At 47.0% G+C, this 14,669-nt stretch overlaps 1 long non-coding RNA gene across 3 annotated transcripts in view; it reads left to right on the top strand.

Annotated features, from left to right (window-relative positions):
- The window catches only part of LOC113595235 (uncharacterized), a 74,494-nt gene that overhangs the window by 46,418 nt on the left and 13,407 nt on the right, over positions 1-14,669 (top strand). For 2 of the 3 annotated variants that reach the window (XR_003415718.2, XR_008293503.1), the window contains exons 2-3: positions 8,024-8,112; positions 12,180-13,505. This is a non-coding gene — a long non-coding RNA (uncharacterized LOC113595235). Of the gene's footprint in view, positions 1-8,023; positions 8,113-9,957; positions 10,266-12,179; positions 13,506-14,669 lie in introns of all 3 variants that reach the window. The other variant, XR_008293504.1, reaches the window with a different exon arrangement.

Here is a 14,669-nt window from a genome sequence, read left to right as displayed (position 1 = left end):
TGGTGCAAAATAAAACAGGGAGACGCGAAATATGAGGCTGGGGTGGTGATAATGGTCACCACAGTCGTAAGAGTTCAAATGAGTTAAAGTTCTTTTTACGTGTCCGACACTATCCTGAGTGCCTTGCATGTATTCATGTACGAATGCCCTCAGTCATGCTATGAAGTAAGTACTGTGATTGTCTCCAATTGACAGAGGCAAAAACAGAGCTCATGGAAACAAGTGACTTCTGGAAGGTCACACAGGGAATAGGTACGCAGGCTGAGGCCAGATCCTGGGCTCTCCGTGTGCGTACATAAAATCACACTTACAGGCAACATACAACAGAAAGGATGTTTCTGTACAGAAACATACAACATACGGAAACATACAACAGAAACGATGTGTGTTCAACATACAGCAGAAAGGATGGACGGTGTCCCCGTCCATCAGCAGGCTATACCCCGACCCCGGTTATATTGGGGCAAAATCAGCAGCTTCCTGAGTGAAGATCCCTCAGCGTCTACAATCCCCAGAGCCAGAAAACCCCTCTTTCTGACTCCATTGTGTCTTGCTGCTTGAGATGCATTTGTGATGTTTAATTTATATCCCGTGATCATAAAGCGATTGCATCACTAAAAAGGCTGTGAGGTTGATTTATACGATAGTCGCCTGTGTCTGTTAATTAGAGAAATATCATTTGGCTTTCCACAGAAGAAAAACAATAAATTATAGAGGGGGGAGGGAGGGGCAGTCATCCCCCAAATCTAGGCCAGTTACTCCACTTGAATCTTATTTATGACCCTAACCAATTTTCCATTCACACCAGCAACCTTTGGAAAAACAAACTATCACTTGGGTTGAGAAGGAAGGAACAGCAGAAGAAGAGTGGGCAAACACCCGTAGAAGTAGGCTTCGTACATGTACGGGTGCACATGAGGACTCATACACAAAGCCGTGATCCAGACAGAGAGGTCAGCTCACCCAGCGTGTTCTTCCTCCGACCTCCCCCCCACCCCCCACCCCCATCTCATCCACTCTGAACACGAACATCACTGTCTCTGAAGCAGGACTCCTCCAGCGCAACCAACAAATCACTTGCAACAGGAAGGGATTGCCTCCGCGGGATCAGTGGCCCAATATTTTCTACATAGTGGACCGTGTGCCTGGACAGGAACTTTTTCTCCAATAATTGCTAATTGATCTTGTTTATGCCCAAAGGGGAGTACAAAGAAAGATGTGTAGTTTTCCATTTGTTCAGTCGTTCGCTCATTCAACAAACGTGAACAGGTAGCTGCTACATGGTCAGTCTTGTGTTAGGAGTGGGCATCCAGGGGTCAGCAGCGATGGTCACAGTGCCAGACCTCACAGAGCTTACTCTCTAATGGGGGAGATGACAGGAATCAGCTACAGGCCACATGTTATCAAAGAAAAACACAAGGGATCGTGAGAGGCTTCCTTGAAGAAATACTAACTTTGAGTTAAATATCAGAGGTGAGTGAATTTGGTTCAGAGGGAGAGAAAAGCATTCCAGAAAGAAAGAACAGCATATTCAAAAGCTGGGAGGGAGCAGGACGAATCCAAAGGGTTGAAAGGTGCTCAGTGTGACCCACTAGGAGGAAATAGGGCTGGAGAGGCTGGAGCCAGACCACGCAAGGTTCTTAACCCAGGGTTCAGAAGTGGTTTTTATCCCCAAAGCGGAGAGAAGCCACTGTAAGGTTTTAAACTAGGGCGGGCCGGAGGGTGTGGAATGATCAGATCTGCATGTTGAAAAGATCACTATTTTATACCTTGAAAAGACTTGGGGTTTCATCAGATGAAAAGGGCTGCAAAATTAGGCTTGGGCAAGCAGTCCCCGGGGGGGGGGGGTGTGTGAAACATTCTGAAATGTCATGGCACATGGTCGGAATGAGCCCGTCTTCTTCCCAGCCCCCCACACCGGGACCACCTGTTGTGCCCATCAACATTCACACACGGAAGTGTCTGTCTTGGAACTGGCAGAAGGTCCAAGTGGAGAGGGAGGAAGACAGGGTGATGGGGGGGGGGGGGATGCCACAGCATCTGTGCCCAGCCCACTCCAACCCTGGGTGAGACCCCATGCCATGAGAGAAGCAAGAGCTGGAAGCCAGTAGAGCAGAGGCTGGTGCAGCCCACGCCCTCTGATCCTTTCCCTTTTTTCTCACAAAAGTCTTCCTGTGACCACTCAAGTGAAGGCAATCCTCAATAGGTCTCCCCGTCTCCATGGTGAGATGGCTGGATGGATTTAATCACTTCTTCGTTAGTTGCGTCTAGACTAGAAAGAGGGCAGAAGTCTTCTCCGTGTTCCGCTCTTCATTAGTACCACACAGCATGGTCCCTGCCACATAGTAGGTGCTCAAAAGGCACTTATACAATGAATGGATGCTGGATGAGCTATGACTTCCGCAGCGTCAGAGGACGTTAACTTTCCAGAACACAATAAAGCAGGCTAAAGAAAAATAAAGAAGTTAGGGTAAGGAAGATAATCGGTGATGGGTGATTTTATTTGAGGGTGGCCAGGGAAGCCCTTTCTGATTTTTAAATAGATACGTGAAGGAAAGGAGGGAAGGAGCCATAAAGATATTTGGGGAAGAAGCATCCCAGGAAAAAGAAGGGACGACAAATTGCTGTAATTCCTGAGTGAGTTACGGTTGGTTCCCATTTCTTTTCTTTCCTGAAGATGTGGAACGATGGGATCGTCACCCCCTGAGTTTAAGACCCTCTGCACAGATCTGAGTAGGACTTCCTCAAGCTTTATCGGCTGGGACACCTTCAAGCAACCTCACCGTTAAGATTTCTGGAAAGGGGAACCGGAGACAGAGAGAAAAAAAATGGAAGATGTCAAGTTGAGCTGTTGCCGTCAGACTGTTATCAGAGGACAGGGGAGGCACCCCCATTGCAGCACTGGAAGGGGTTCCAGAAAATGTGTAGGTAGCAGGTTAGGGTACCGCCATGGTAGCCAAGAAACAAGTACTTTTTGTAACCACCTACTAGGAAGTTCCCTTGCCATGGGGACTGGGGGTCAAGGAGAAAAGAGGAGTTCTGACACATGGAGGTGTCACCCACTCACCTGAACCCATGAAAATTTCTGATGTAGGGTGGTAGGCATGAAAAACAACACAGTGAAAGAAAACATCCAGTCCACCTGGAAAGCCCTCCAAGACAGAGACGGAATACTCTGGGACTCAACCCTTCCCCAAATGACACTCTCTTGATGTCCCAGACCATGTATCCCAGTGCACAACCCCTCACTGTCTCCTGTGGTCCCACTGGGCAACTTTCAATTCCTGGGATTCACCCTGCTACCTCCCAACACATATTGTTTCTTCTTTCTGGAATGCTCTTCCCCCTGCCTTAGTCAAGTTGACACGTCCTTAATATTATACCACATCTTCCAACGCCTCCATTTTGTGTGATTTCAAAAACAATATAAGGCAATTATATAAAATGATCTGATATTAAAAGCTCTATAAAAAGTCTGAGCAAAAACTTCCAGCTTCAGTACATAACAGGAGAGAGAATTTTAGGTGTTTCAGCAGTGATTACACAATAAGTACTAATCACCTACAGTAGGCAAAGCACTAGGCACTGAAGCAGAGGAGTGAAGAATTCTCATGTGGTTATGACTTAACTCCCAACTTCACTGGCTGTAGGATTTGTGATATTTGGGTCTACAGCCCAGCTCCAACCTGGCTTCTCGTAAAAGGCCTTTCTTGGGGCTCTCGGATGGTGGTTCAGTCAGTTGAGCATCTGGCTGTGGCTTAGGTCATGATCTCGCTGTTCATGGGTTCAAACCCCACATTGGGTTTGCTGCTGTCAGTGTGGAGCCCGCTTCCGATCCTCTGTCCCCCTCTCTCCGCTTCTCTTCCACTCATGCTGTCTCTCAAAATGAAATAAGCATTTTAAAAAAAAAGAAGAAAAGAAAAGGCCCTTCTGTCCAAAGCCCCAGGGCTGTGTTCTTGTTTTAATGAAGGCACTGCTTCTGACCCAAGTGAGGGGAAACAAAAGGATCAGAAAGTGCCCTCCAAATGTGTGTGCACGTGTATACACAAGCAGTAACACTCACCTAAAATTCTCAGTTTTCCCATTAATTTTGCAACTTTGCCTTTTGGTCCCGTTTTGTAGCATAAAGATGGCCTCAGAAAGTAAGAAATAGGCACCTTTGTAATGCATCTGGGATATTCTATCTATTTCTACTTTTCAATCAAATTTTTATGCTTTTGAATAACAGAAATTATTCTGTCAGTGAGAGGGCCCATCCTAGAAATAATTTGCTATTGGTTGAATTGTGTTCCTCAAAAATGTTGAAAACTCATATGCTGAAGTCCTAACCCCTAGTGCCTCAGAACGTGACAGAATTTGGAGACACGGCCTTTAAAGAGGTGGTATGGGTGAGGGTGTTAGGATGGGCCCTGATCCAATCGGAATCGTATCCTTGTAAGAGGAGAAGATTAGGACACAGGCACAATAGAGGGAAGACTGTGTGAGGGCACAGGGAGAGAGAGGATGCTGTCTGCACACCAAGGAGAGAGGCCTCACAAAAGACCAAAGCTGTCGTGGACTCCCAGCCTCAGGAACTGTGAGAAAATGAGTCTCTGTCCTTTACACTACAGAGTCTGTGGTACCTTGTTATGGTGGCCCTAGCAAACTGCCTACAACTCTCTTCTATCCCTGTGTGGATGTCATAACCCAGGCCCCTGAGGTTGAGACCAAAAATATGAAATTCATCCCACTTCACCTGAGGGTGAAGCAATCTCAGAAGCTTTGTCTGCTGATACGACACATCGGGAAAGTCTTAGGGTCCTCTGATTTCTCGCTAGGGGCTGAAACCCACCCCACCACTAAGAACCCCTTCTTTGAGAAATACCCTTGACCTCATTCCTCTTCCTTCTGCGTCTTCTTGGAACACCCATGAGACATGCCTTGCTGTGGTTCTCCACTGGAAATGCACAGAAAAATAATCTTGTTAAATTATACTCATCAAACATTTCCATACTTGTTCTACTTCCAATCCCCTGAATTAAATCTCAGGAACCCTAGATAGGGAAACACACACACACACACACACAACATGATATAATTGGAGAGACAACGGACAAGCAGGTATCTCACATGGCATTTATTTTGTAACACACAACTAGGTCTTAATATAGCACAGTTTTGTATTATTCATTCTTCCATTCAAGAAATTCATTGTGAATTTCTCAGGTTTCAAGCCACATGGGAACCTGTTAAGCCTCTTCCTCAGCACTTGGTGCTTTGCATACAACAGGCAGTTATTACTTGCATGGTCACTGCTTAAACACCCACAATACTATATCCTACTATGTATGATGCTGGAAGTTGTTTTCTGACTTTTTATAGAGCTTTTATATCAGGTCACTTTACAAAAGTGTATCATATTGTTTTTTAAGGTTGAACAAAATGGAAATCTGACAGTTGTGGTAGACCGTCACTTGGGTGGTTCCCAATGAACCCCTCCTCCCAATATTCACAACTTTGTGGAGCCCCTTCCTAGGATGACTCTGGCTTAGCCATGTGACCAGCTTTGGTTCCTGAAAACTAACAAGATGACACAAGCAGAGGCCTGATAAACTCAGGGACCAGCGCAACAGAAATACAATGTGAGCCACAGACATAATTTCCGATTTTATGGCAGCCACATTAAAAAACAAAAGTGAAAGAAACAGATGAAGTCAATTTTAGTAGTATATTTTATGTAACCCAATATATCTAAAATATTATTCAAAAATGTGATCAATATTGAAAAAAGGTCCTAGGGACATTTTTCCTTCTATTTTTCAGAGTAAGTTTGCAAACTTAGTGTGTATTTTGCCTTTAAAGCACATCTTGATTCAGACTAACCTTCAAGTGCCCTGTAGGCACATGTGGCTGGTGGTTACTCTATTGGGCAGTGCAAGCTTGGATATTGGGACTTGTCCGCTTAGAACATTTGCTGTTAGGCTGCTCCCTCTGGGTTCCCAGCTGCCATGCTCTCGAAAGTCCAGCCCAGGGGGGAAGAGGACCCGTGAGGTAGAAACCAGACACGGTGGATAGCCCCCGCTGAGCTCCTCGCAGACAGCCAACATTCCAATTTGCCGTCCGTGGGAGTAAGCCATCTGAGAGGTGGACCCTCCAGCCACTTAGGAGCCATTCCAGCTGAGGCCACATGGAGCAGAGATGAGCTCTCCCTTTGGCGTGCTGCCTAAATTACAGAATCCTGGGCAAGCGCATAGTTGTCGCTGTTTTAAGCCATCAGATTACGTTATGCGGTGATTTGTTAAGTAGCCCTGACTAGATATCCAGAACCGAAGTTATCAAAGATACCAGCTAATGGAGCATCAGTGACTTTCTTCTGTCCCTCGGGCGTGCATTCGCTGTCACTTTGCCTCTCCTCCATGCTCATGGAGTCCTCTCCATGAATGCACAGCGTGCATTCGCTGTCACTTTGCCTCTCCTGCATGCTCAGTTGGAGTCAATGGAAGACGCAGGAGAAGTAAAAGCCTCGGTCACCATCTGCACGGACTTTATAGGCAAACTCAGAAGTTCCTGCTAGGCTGCAATCCAAGCTCTGCCGCTCTATCAGTCTGCTCGAACTGCTAGCATAAAATATCACAGACTGGGAAGCTTAAACAACAGAAGTTGATTTTCTCCAAATTCTGGAGGCCAGAAGCTCAGGATCAAGGCCAGCAAATTTGGTTTCCGATGAGAAATCTTCCTAACTTGCAGACAGGTGCCTTCTCGCCGGGCCTTCCCATGGCCTATCCTCTGTGTGCACATGGAGAGAAAGAGAGCTGTCTGGGTGTCTCTGTCTTTAAATTTTTTTTTTTCAACGTTTATTTATTTTTGGGACAGAGAGAGACAGAGCATGAATGGGGGAGGGTCAGAGAGAGAGGGAGACACAGAATTGGAAACAGGCTCCAGGCTCTGAGCCATCAGCCCAGAGCCTGACGCAGGGCTCGAACTCACGGACCGCGAGATCGTGACCTGGCTGAAGTCGGACGCTTAACCGACTGCGCCACCCAGGTGCCCCCAGGTGTGTCTGTCTTATAATGACCAGTCCTATTGGATCGGGGCCCCATCCTTACGACCTTCTCTAACGTCAGTTACCTCCATAAAGGTCCTGTCTCTGAGTCTAGTCACACTGGGGTTTGGGCTTCAAAATACGAACTGAGGGGCGGGGCACAACTGAGTCCATAGCAGCCACTAACCTTCCATGTGGTCTTAGCCAATTCAGTTCACCTCTCTGAGTCATTCTATTGCTACACCCTTTCTCTTAAGTATGATATGAGGAGTAGAGATTAGAGACCTGGAAGAGAGGATGGAGAAATCATAAAATATCATGGAGGCTACCCTGGCCTTCTTTCCATCTTTGTGTATTCTGAGAACCAGTAAACGAAGCTGAGTAACACAATGACTGAATGAACAAATAGCAAAAAAAAAAAAAAAAAAAATCAGAACTCATGAGTGGGGGAGAAAAATTATCATGACACATGAAAGAATGAAGGAAGGAATTTTGCCTACATCCAAGGATTCCTGCTGGACGTATGATGGAATCAATTCCAGCAAGTGACGAGGAGAAGGTAAGGAGGGCTGGTATTCTGGGTGCACCTACCAGGTTCCAAGGAACGTGTAAAATCTATATTTTAATATGTATACGTTCGTATCATTATTGCAGCAATGCAGCAGCCTGCTGTAGTAGGAGTTGTTAGGTTCGGTCTCGAGAGGGGGATCAAAAACTGACTGAGACATTTCAAGTCAATCAGGAGAGAAGTCAGAAGGAGAAAAGGAGGGGCGCCTGCGTGGCTCAGCCAGTTAAGCATCAGGCTTCGGCTCAGGTCATGATCTCACGGTTCACGAGTTCAAGCCCCGCGTCGGACCCTGGGCTGACAGCTCGGAGCCTGGAGCCTGCTTCGGGTTCTGTGTCTCCCTCTCTCTCTCTCTCTCTCTCTCTCTCTCTCTCTCTGCCCCTCCCCCTCCCTCTCTCAAAAATCAACATTAAAAAAAATTTTTTTTAAAGAAATAGGAAAGGAAAATGCTGAGACCATCCTGAGGCTCCATTCAGTACCTAAGTGAAAGAGTTGGGGCAAAGGGAATGATGAGACAGGAAGCCGGGTAAGAGACTCTTGCATAATGCCTTGTGGAGGAAGAAGAAGATGGGGAAGGAGGTAGAGGCCGTAGCAGTGGGCCTGCCACCAGCAGATGTGGTGCCAACACCGGCGGGGCCGGCTTCCTGGGCCTGTGGCCTGAGCAGCTGCACGAGGTCCCTGCCTAGAGGGGGCACCTGCTCAGAAGGGCTCTGTGCTTGGTTAAGGCTTTGCTGTCATCCCCTTGAAGTTCTTCAGTTGTGATCGAGGAGCCTCACAGTTTCCCTTTGCACTGGGCCCCACAGATGATCATACAGGGTCCTGATGCGGTTGTATGAAAGCTCTCACGCACTGAGCTTCTACGACGAAGCGGCGTGGGCATCACCGTGCACACATGACGTCATCTCCATGAGATGGACCCAACAAAAAAAGACAAAAAAAGACAAAAGAAGAACAACAATCAGCACCGCCTGTGAGCACAACCCCCGTGGGGGTCCTCTCTTCTCCAGGGAGCTGCCCAATGGTCACAAAGAGACTGAGACACCCTGGCCGGCTGACAGTGGTCACGTTTGAGAAGGCATCCTTAGTAACAAAGAGCTGGCATCTCAATGGCCATGTCACGGAACGACGGGGTTCTGTAGTTCTTAGATTTCGCACTTGCTGCTGCTAAGCGTCTTACGTAACGTAAAGTAAATCCTAAGGTACCGTTCATTGATGGGTTCATTCATCCAACATCTGACAAACGCTCGGAATGCTGGTCTTAAGAAAGAAGCAGACCTAGGGAAGTTCATCCCTTCCTTCAGGAAGCTCTCACTTACTGATCTAAAGCATAATGCAAGAAACAGTGTTAAGCATAGGATCTCCGACTTAGCCTACAGACCAGGAGGTCCCCTGAATCGGCCCCAAGGGGCAAGAGACAATTGGGGCCTGACTTCTAGTCTGAGTCTCTTCGTTCACCCTGCAAAGACCTCTGCTTCTGGGGCATCTCCGAAACAGTCTCCCCTCAGCCAGCACGAGGCCCCTTGTCGCCTGCAACTGCTGAATTCCGACTCCAACCCCCCCCACCTGCCGCCACCCTCCGGACGCACTGAGTTGGAAGTCAGCTGAGCCAACACGCGCGCATAGACTCTCCGGTTGAGTGGATGTGGGGAGAGGACATGGCGTGAAGTAAGAACCAAGGGTAAACCCCCACACGGTTGGAAGCAATACCGCACCGTAAAACCCAAGCGCGACCGAATCAGGGCGGCAGCCCTGCACCTGCCCGGTCTAGAACGAATCGAACCAGGGACAAGGCACTTCCCCTTGTTGGAAAAGAAAGAAAAAATACCGGTCAAAACAAAACAAAACCCTGCCCTAGAAACTGTGGGAAAAGACTTCAGGAAGTGCAGGGCCCGCTCCGATGTCTACCTCCCCGCCCCTTAAGCTTCCATAAACACTTACCATTTCATAAAAGTTACAGTTTTACACATGATTTCTAAGCTGCCAAAAAATGTACAGTGTGCGTGGCCCCCGCCGGTTCCAACATGTTTTATAAACATAACAAGCTGTAGCAGCCACCCCAGATGTTTTCACAACCTATTTTTTTTTTCATAATTTAAAATCTGTTCGACCTGATGGTTTTTGTTGGTGTTTTTTTTTTTTTTTTTTGCTCCGCGCACATTTCGACTGTAAAAAAAAAAAAAAAAAAGGAAACTGAAATATTATTCATGTGGTGCTATGCTGCTACACCTAATTTCTTCTCAAGTTCACACTGAACCGAAACGTCTCTAGGAACCTTAAAAAAGGCAGCAGCCGAGAAAGTGAGGAAATATGTCAAGGACTTGTAAATAAACAGCTGGCTCCCAACATATGGATTTTCTTCTATATTTTTCAGGTGCCACAGCCGCCCATCCGTATCTGCCAGCCCTACAGCTCCCGGCATAATTCAACTGTAATTGATAATGTAAGGGCAGATGGAGAGGACTGTCAGCCCCTCCCTTGCATCTCTGGGGACGCTGCAGAAATCAAAGCAGATGGCCCAACTGCATCTTCTTTATGTGTTGCTGCGAGCTCCTCTGTCTGCAGGATAATGGATCATTACGGCCTGCTGTGTACAAACACCAATATGCTTTTAAATCTGGTTCTCAAGCTTATGAAAAAGCCCCGTATTTCATATTAATTTGCGAAGCTGCACTTCACAAGGTCCACTGTTGTTAATTTATGATTTGGAAGCGGGCGGGGGAGGGAGAAGTTCGCAAGGAGAGTGCCCCACCCCCTCCTTCCTTCTCTCCCCACCCCCCCATTCTGGCTCCCTCTTGGCCCTCCCGCCCACCCCCGGCCCTGCCTCCCATGCAGCCGGCAGTGGTCAGCTGAAGGGAACAGCAGATCCAGATCGGCTGCTCTGGTATTTAACGGATGGATTGGATTCCAGCAGTAGAGGGTTTGCCGAACATGCCATCGTAAGAGGAGGCTGGGGTTCAATTTCCCATCAATGGCACGGAGGACGCGGAGGAGAAAAGTCTCCGAGCTGGTCTTTCCACGCTCTCTCTCACCTCCTTCTTCTTGCCTGTCCAGTGAGAAACAGGAATAAAAGGGGAGCAGGGAAATTAGCACCCCTACCTCATCACAGTGTCCTGTGGGGAAGGGTCCACGGCACGAGCACAAAATCAGAACAGCTTTCCATGGTACCCGTGCATCCATTCGGAAGACGTTCTTCATCTCTGTCAGTTCTTCACTGGCAAATATCTTTGACCCCCAGCTGTGTGCCACGAAATAGCCCGGGTCCGGAGGAGACCAAGGAAAACACACACCCCTATTCTAGCAGCTCGTGGTCGTAGAGAGCTCAGTTGAAAATGTGAGAAGAATATGATGGGGGCGCCAAGCTGGTGCCACACACTCAGACAGGAACCCGGAAGTGGAACACATACATCCTGCTCAGGGACCTAGAGGCTGTAGCCTTAGAAATAAGTTAAGACTTGACCGGGCAACAGTGGGGTGGAGAACCTTTGAGGAATTCTGAACTGGAACGTAGGAAAATTACATCTCTCCATTCTGGCTCAGGGCCTCCCTTGTTCTTTGTCTCATTCCAAGGGAGTCCTAAAGCCAGCAGCACATGCGTTCTTTTCCTGAGATGGCAGTAACTAATGGCTTAAGGAAGGAGTTACAACTCAAATGCCTCCAAGGATCCAGCAGGTGACAAGACCATGGGCAGCTGGCCAGCTGTGTGGCCCAGGGCATGCGTGGAGGGGGGATAGGGAGTGGAGAGGCCTCCTGTGTAGACCAAAAGCGATGGCTTCTGCTGGCTGGGGACAGCTGGGGCCTCCCGGTTGCATTCTTGCCTTTGGATGTTAAAACGGGTAGCACATCACATTCATCGCCCCATTTGTTTCTCATGGAGCACCCAGAGTCCCCCGGGGACCACACAACAGTGAATGTCTATGAAAGAGCTGTGGGCTCTCTGCAGAGCCGCAGCGGTGAACAACAGACGAGAAGCCATTGTCGCATCCTCGTTTACGCCGATGCCAACCTAGATGTCAGACACCAGCCAATGCTTATGCCTTGTTCGGATCTCACGATTTGAAACAATATGTTCAATAATACCAACAGCTGACAAAAATGTAACATTGGGAGGTGTCACCTGTAAGACGAGTTTCCTAGTTTCTCCCAAACAATTTTATGGAGATCTGACAAGCTTGGGCCGTGTCATCGCTGAGCTGAGTCCCATCAAGGCCCACCTTGCTCCCTGTGGCTCTGGCCTCCACCCAAGCCCACCAGGCAGGGAAGCTCGTTCTGCTTGTCCACTCACAACAGATGATCCTCTCTCTTATATTCTTTCCCGGTGGAAGTTCAACAGCCTGAAACGCAAGGCAGCCTTACGCTCGCAAGGCAAAAGCCTTTTTCATCGGCCTTCGGATGGTAAATAATACATTGTTAGTCTCAGAGACAAACAAATGAAAAATGAAAGAAACCAAAGCCACATATGGCAGCCCCTAAATGTGTTTTTTCTTACTCACATGAATTAATTACGCAGTAATCATAAGTGAGACACGATGTTCATGTTCATTACCTCACAGGCTTTTTTTTTTTTTTTTTTTTTTGGTGAAAAATATAAAATAGTTCATGGTTTGTCACTCAACAAGCTTGAGCCCGGATGGTCTTCAATTGTCTGGAGCTGAAGGACTGTGTTCCAGCTCCCAGAACCACAACACTAGAGAAAGACACGGGGTGCGGTCTTCTTCGATGAACAGCACAACAGCACAGATAAGTTTTAAGAGTTAAGATTCCCAAACCTTCCTCTCTAATCCTTTTTTTCAAAGCGTTAAAATCCTTTCTCTTTCCTTCCCTCTCCCTCAGCTTCTTTCTTTCTTTTGAAGCAGGTGGTGAGAGGGCACATCCTTGCCTTGCTCCTGATCTTAGTGGAAAGTTTCACGTTTCTCACCACGAAGTAGGCGCTTAGCTGTAGGTTTGGGGAGATATTCTTGGCCACGCTGAGGAAATTCTCCTCTGTTAGGGTTTTTAGCTTCTTGTCTTTGTTTTTGTTTTTTTAAAGACTTTGTAATTTACTTTTTATTTTTTTTAATGTTTATTTATTTTTGAGAGAGAGAAAGAGAGAGAGACAGAGTGTGAGCAGGGGAGGGGCAGAGAGAGAGGAAGACAGAATCCAAAGCAGGCTTCAGGCTCTGAGCTGTCAGCACAGAGCCCGACGTGGGGCTCGAACTCACATGGACCACGAAATCATGACCTGAGCCGAGGTCACACATTTAACCGACTGAGCCACCCAGGCGCCCCTAAAGACTTTGTATTTTAAAGCAGTTTTATGTTCACAGCAAAACTGAAAGACAAGGTGTCTCATCTACCTTCTGTCCCCACACATACACAACCTCTCCCACTAGAATGGGACTTTTGTGGCAGCTGATGAACCTATATTGACACATCACAATCAGTAAAAGTCCGCAGTTGACAGGAGGGTTCACTTTCGGTGTTGGACATTCTATGTGTTTGGACAAACGTATAAGGACACGCACCTGCCAGTATAGCATCACAGAATACTTTCATTGCCCTAAAAACCCTCTGTGCACTGCTTATTCATTGATTCCTCCCTGCCGCCCTGGCAACCACTGATGCTTTCACTATTTCCATAGCTTTGCCTTTTTCCAGAATAGTTGGAATCATATAGTATGTAGACTTTTTAGATTGGCTGTCTTCATTCAGTAATACGCATTTGACAAGCATCCACGTCTTTACGTGGCTTGATAACTCATTTTGTTTTAGCACTGAATAATATTCCAACGTTTGGATGTACCACTGTTTATCCCCTCACTGCTTCCAAGTTTTGGCAATTATGAATCAAGCTGCTGTAAACATCCGGGTGCAGGTTTTTGTGTGGACATGTTTTCCGCTCTTTGGGGTGAATACCAGGGAGCAAGGTCACCGGATCCCACGGTAAGAGTATGATTAGGTATGTAAGAAACCACCCACTGTCTTCCAAAGTGGCTGTGCCATTTACACCCCAACCAGCTATGGATGAGCTCCTGCGGCTCCCCATTTGGTGTTGGCAGTCCTCTGGGTTTGGCCATTCTAATGGATGTGTAGTGATTAAAATGGCCCTTTTCTTAGAAATAGTCTTGTGTAATAAGCAGAAGTGCAATATCTTGTGCACATGTGGGCACAGCTCCTTACCTGCCCCTCGACGTATGGTGAGGCTGAGTGACAGCAACTCTCTTTACCTCATTTTCCACCTGTGTGCAAAAAGGGACAGAGCTAGAGTTGATTCACCAGCGTGTCTTCTGCCAGGGCATTCTACTAACCACTTTAGGTCTCAAAAGTTACTCCCTCACCCATCAATTCATTCAACTCACATGTATCGAATGCCTCCCACGAGTCAGATGCCTTCCTGCTCGACTTTTTTAATGATGAACTGAATTTATCTGGTTTTAACACATGTCCATTCCTAGGCAGACATTTTATTCACTCCCTTCTCTGTTGTCTCCATTCTGGCTTGGCAAGGTAAGAAATCATGTGTATGTCCAGCTCAAGCCAATGAGGAAGAGAAGCGGGGCTAAACGGGGCTTGGGAAGACCCTTGGAAGCATATTCTGAGAGCAGATTTGGTAACCTCGCTATGGTGTCTACTCACAGAATTATGAGGGGAAACCCAATCGGTAGTCGAACCACCATATCACAAAAACTAGCTTGCACATTGATCTTATATGTTCTTTAAGGGCCTTGTGACAATACATGAGCAAGGCCTTTCTGAGTTCGAATATTGGATCTGCGCTTACTTTCTATGTGAACTTGGGTTGTTTATTCAATCCCTCTGGATCTTCACGAGGGTTGTTGAGTTGCAGAGTTGTCTGTGAAGAAACACAATAAGGCCGAACACACACATGACTTACCTGGCACATACCAGGTTCATTTGTGATCATTCCTGTATCTCCAGGAATCAGGTCTCATTTTTCTGTGACCCCCCCAATACGCACAGTGCTCAGAGAATATGTTTTATTTTAAACTAAATGGATTTCTGCCCTGCTTAACCCACTATTTGGATCGGGTTCTCTTCAATGGGAATTAAAAATGTCAGTGCTTACTTTTATATTCTCTAAGTGTC

This window comes from Acinonyx jubatus, chromosome E2 (assembly GCF_027475565.1).
Source record: "Acinonyx jubatus isolate Ajub_Pintada_27869175 chromosome E2, VMU_Ajub_asm_v1.0, whole genome shotgun sequence".
Taxonomy (NCBI): domain Eukaryota; kingdom Metazoa; phylum Chordata; class Mammalia; order Carnivora; family Felidae; genus Acinonyx; species Acinonyx jubatus.
This window is presented reverse-complemented; position numbering and strand designations above follow the sequence as displayed.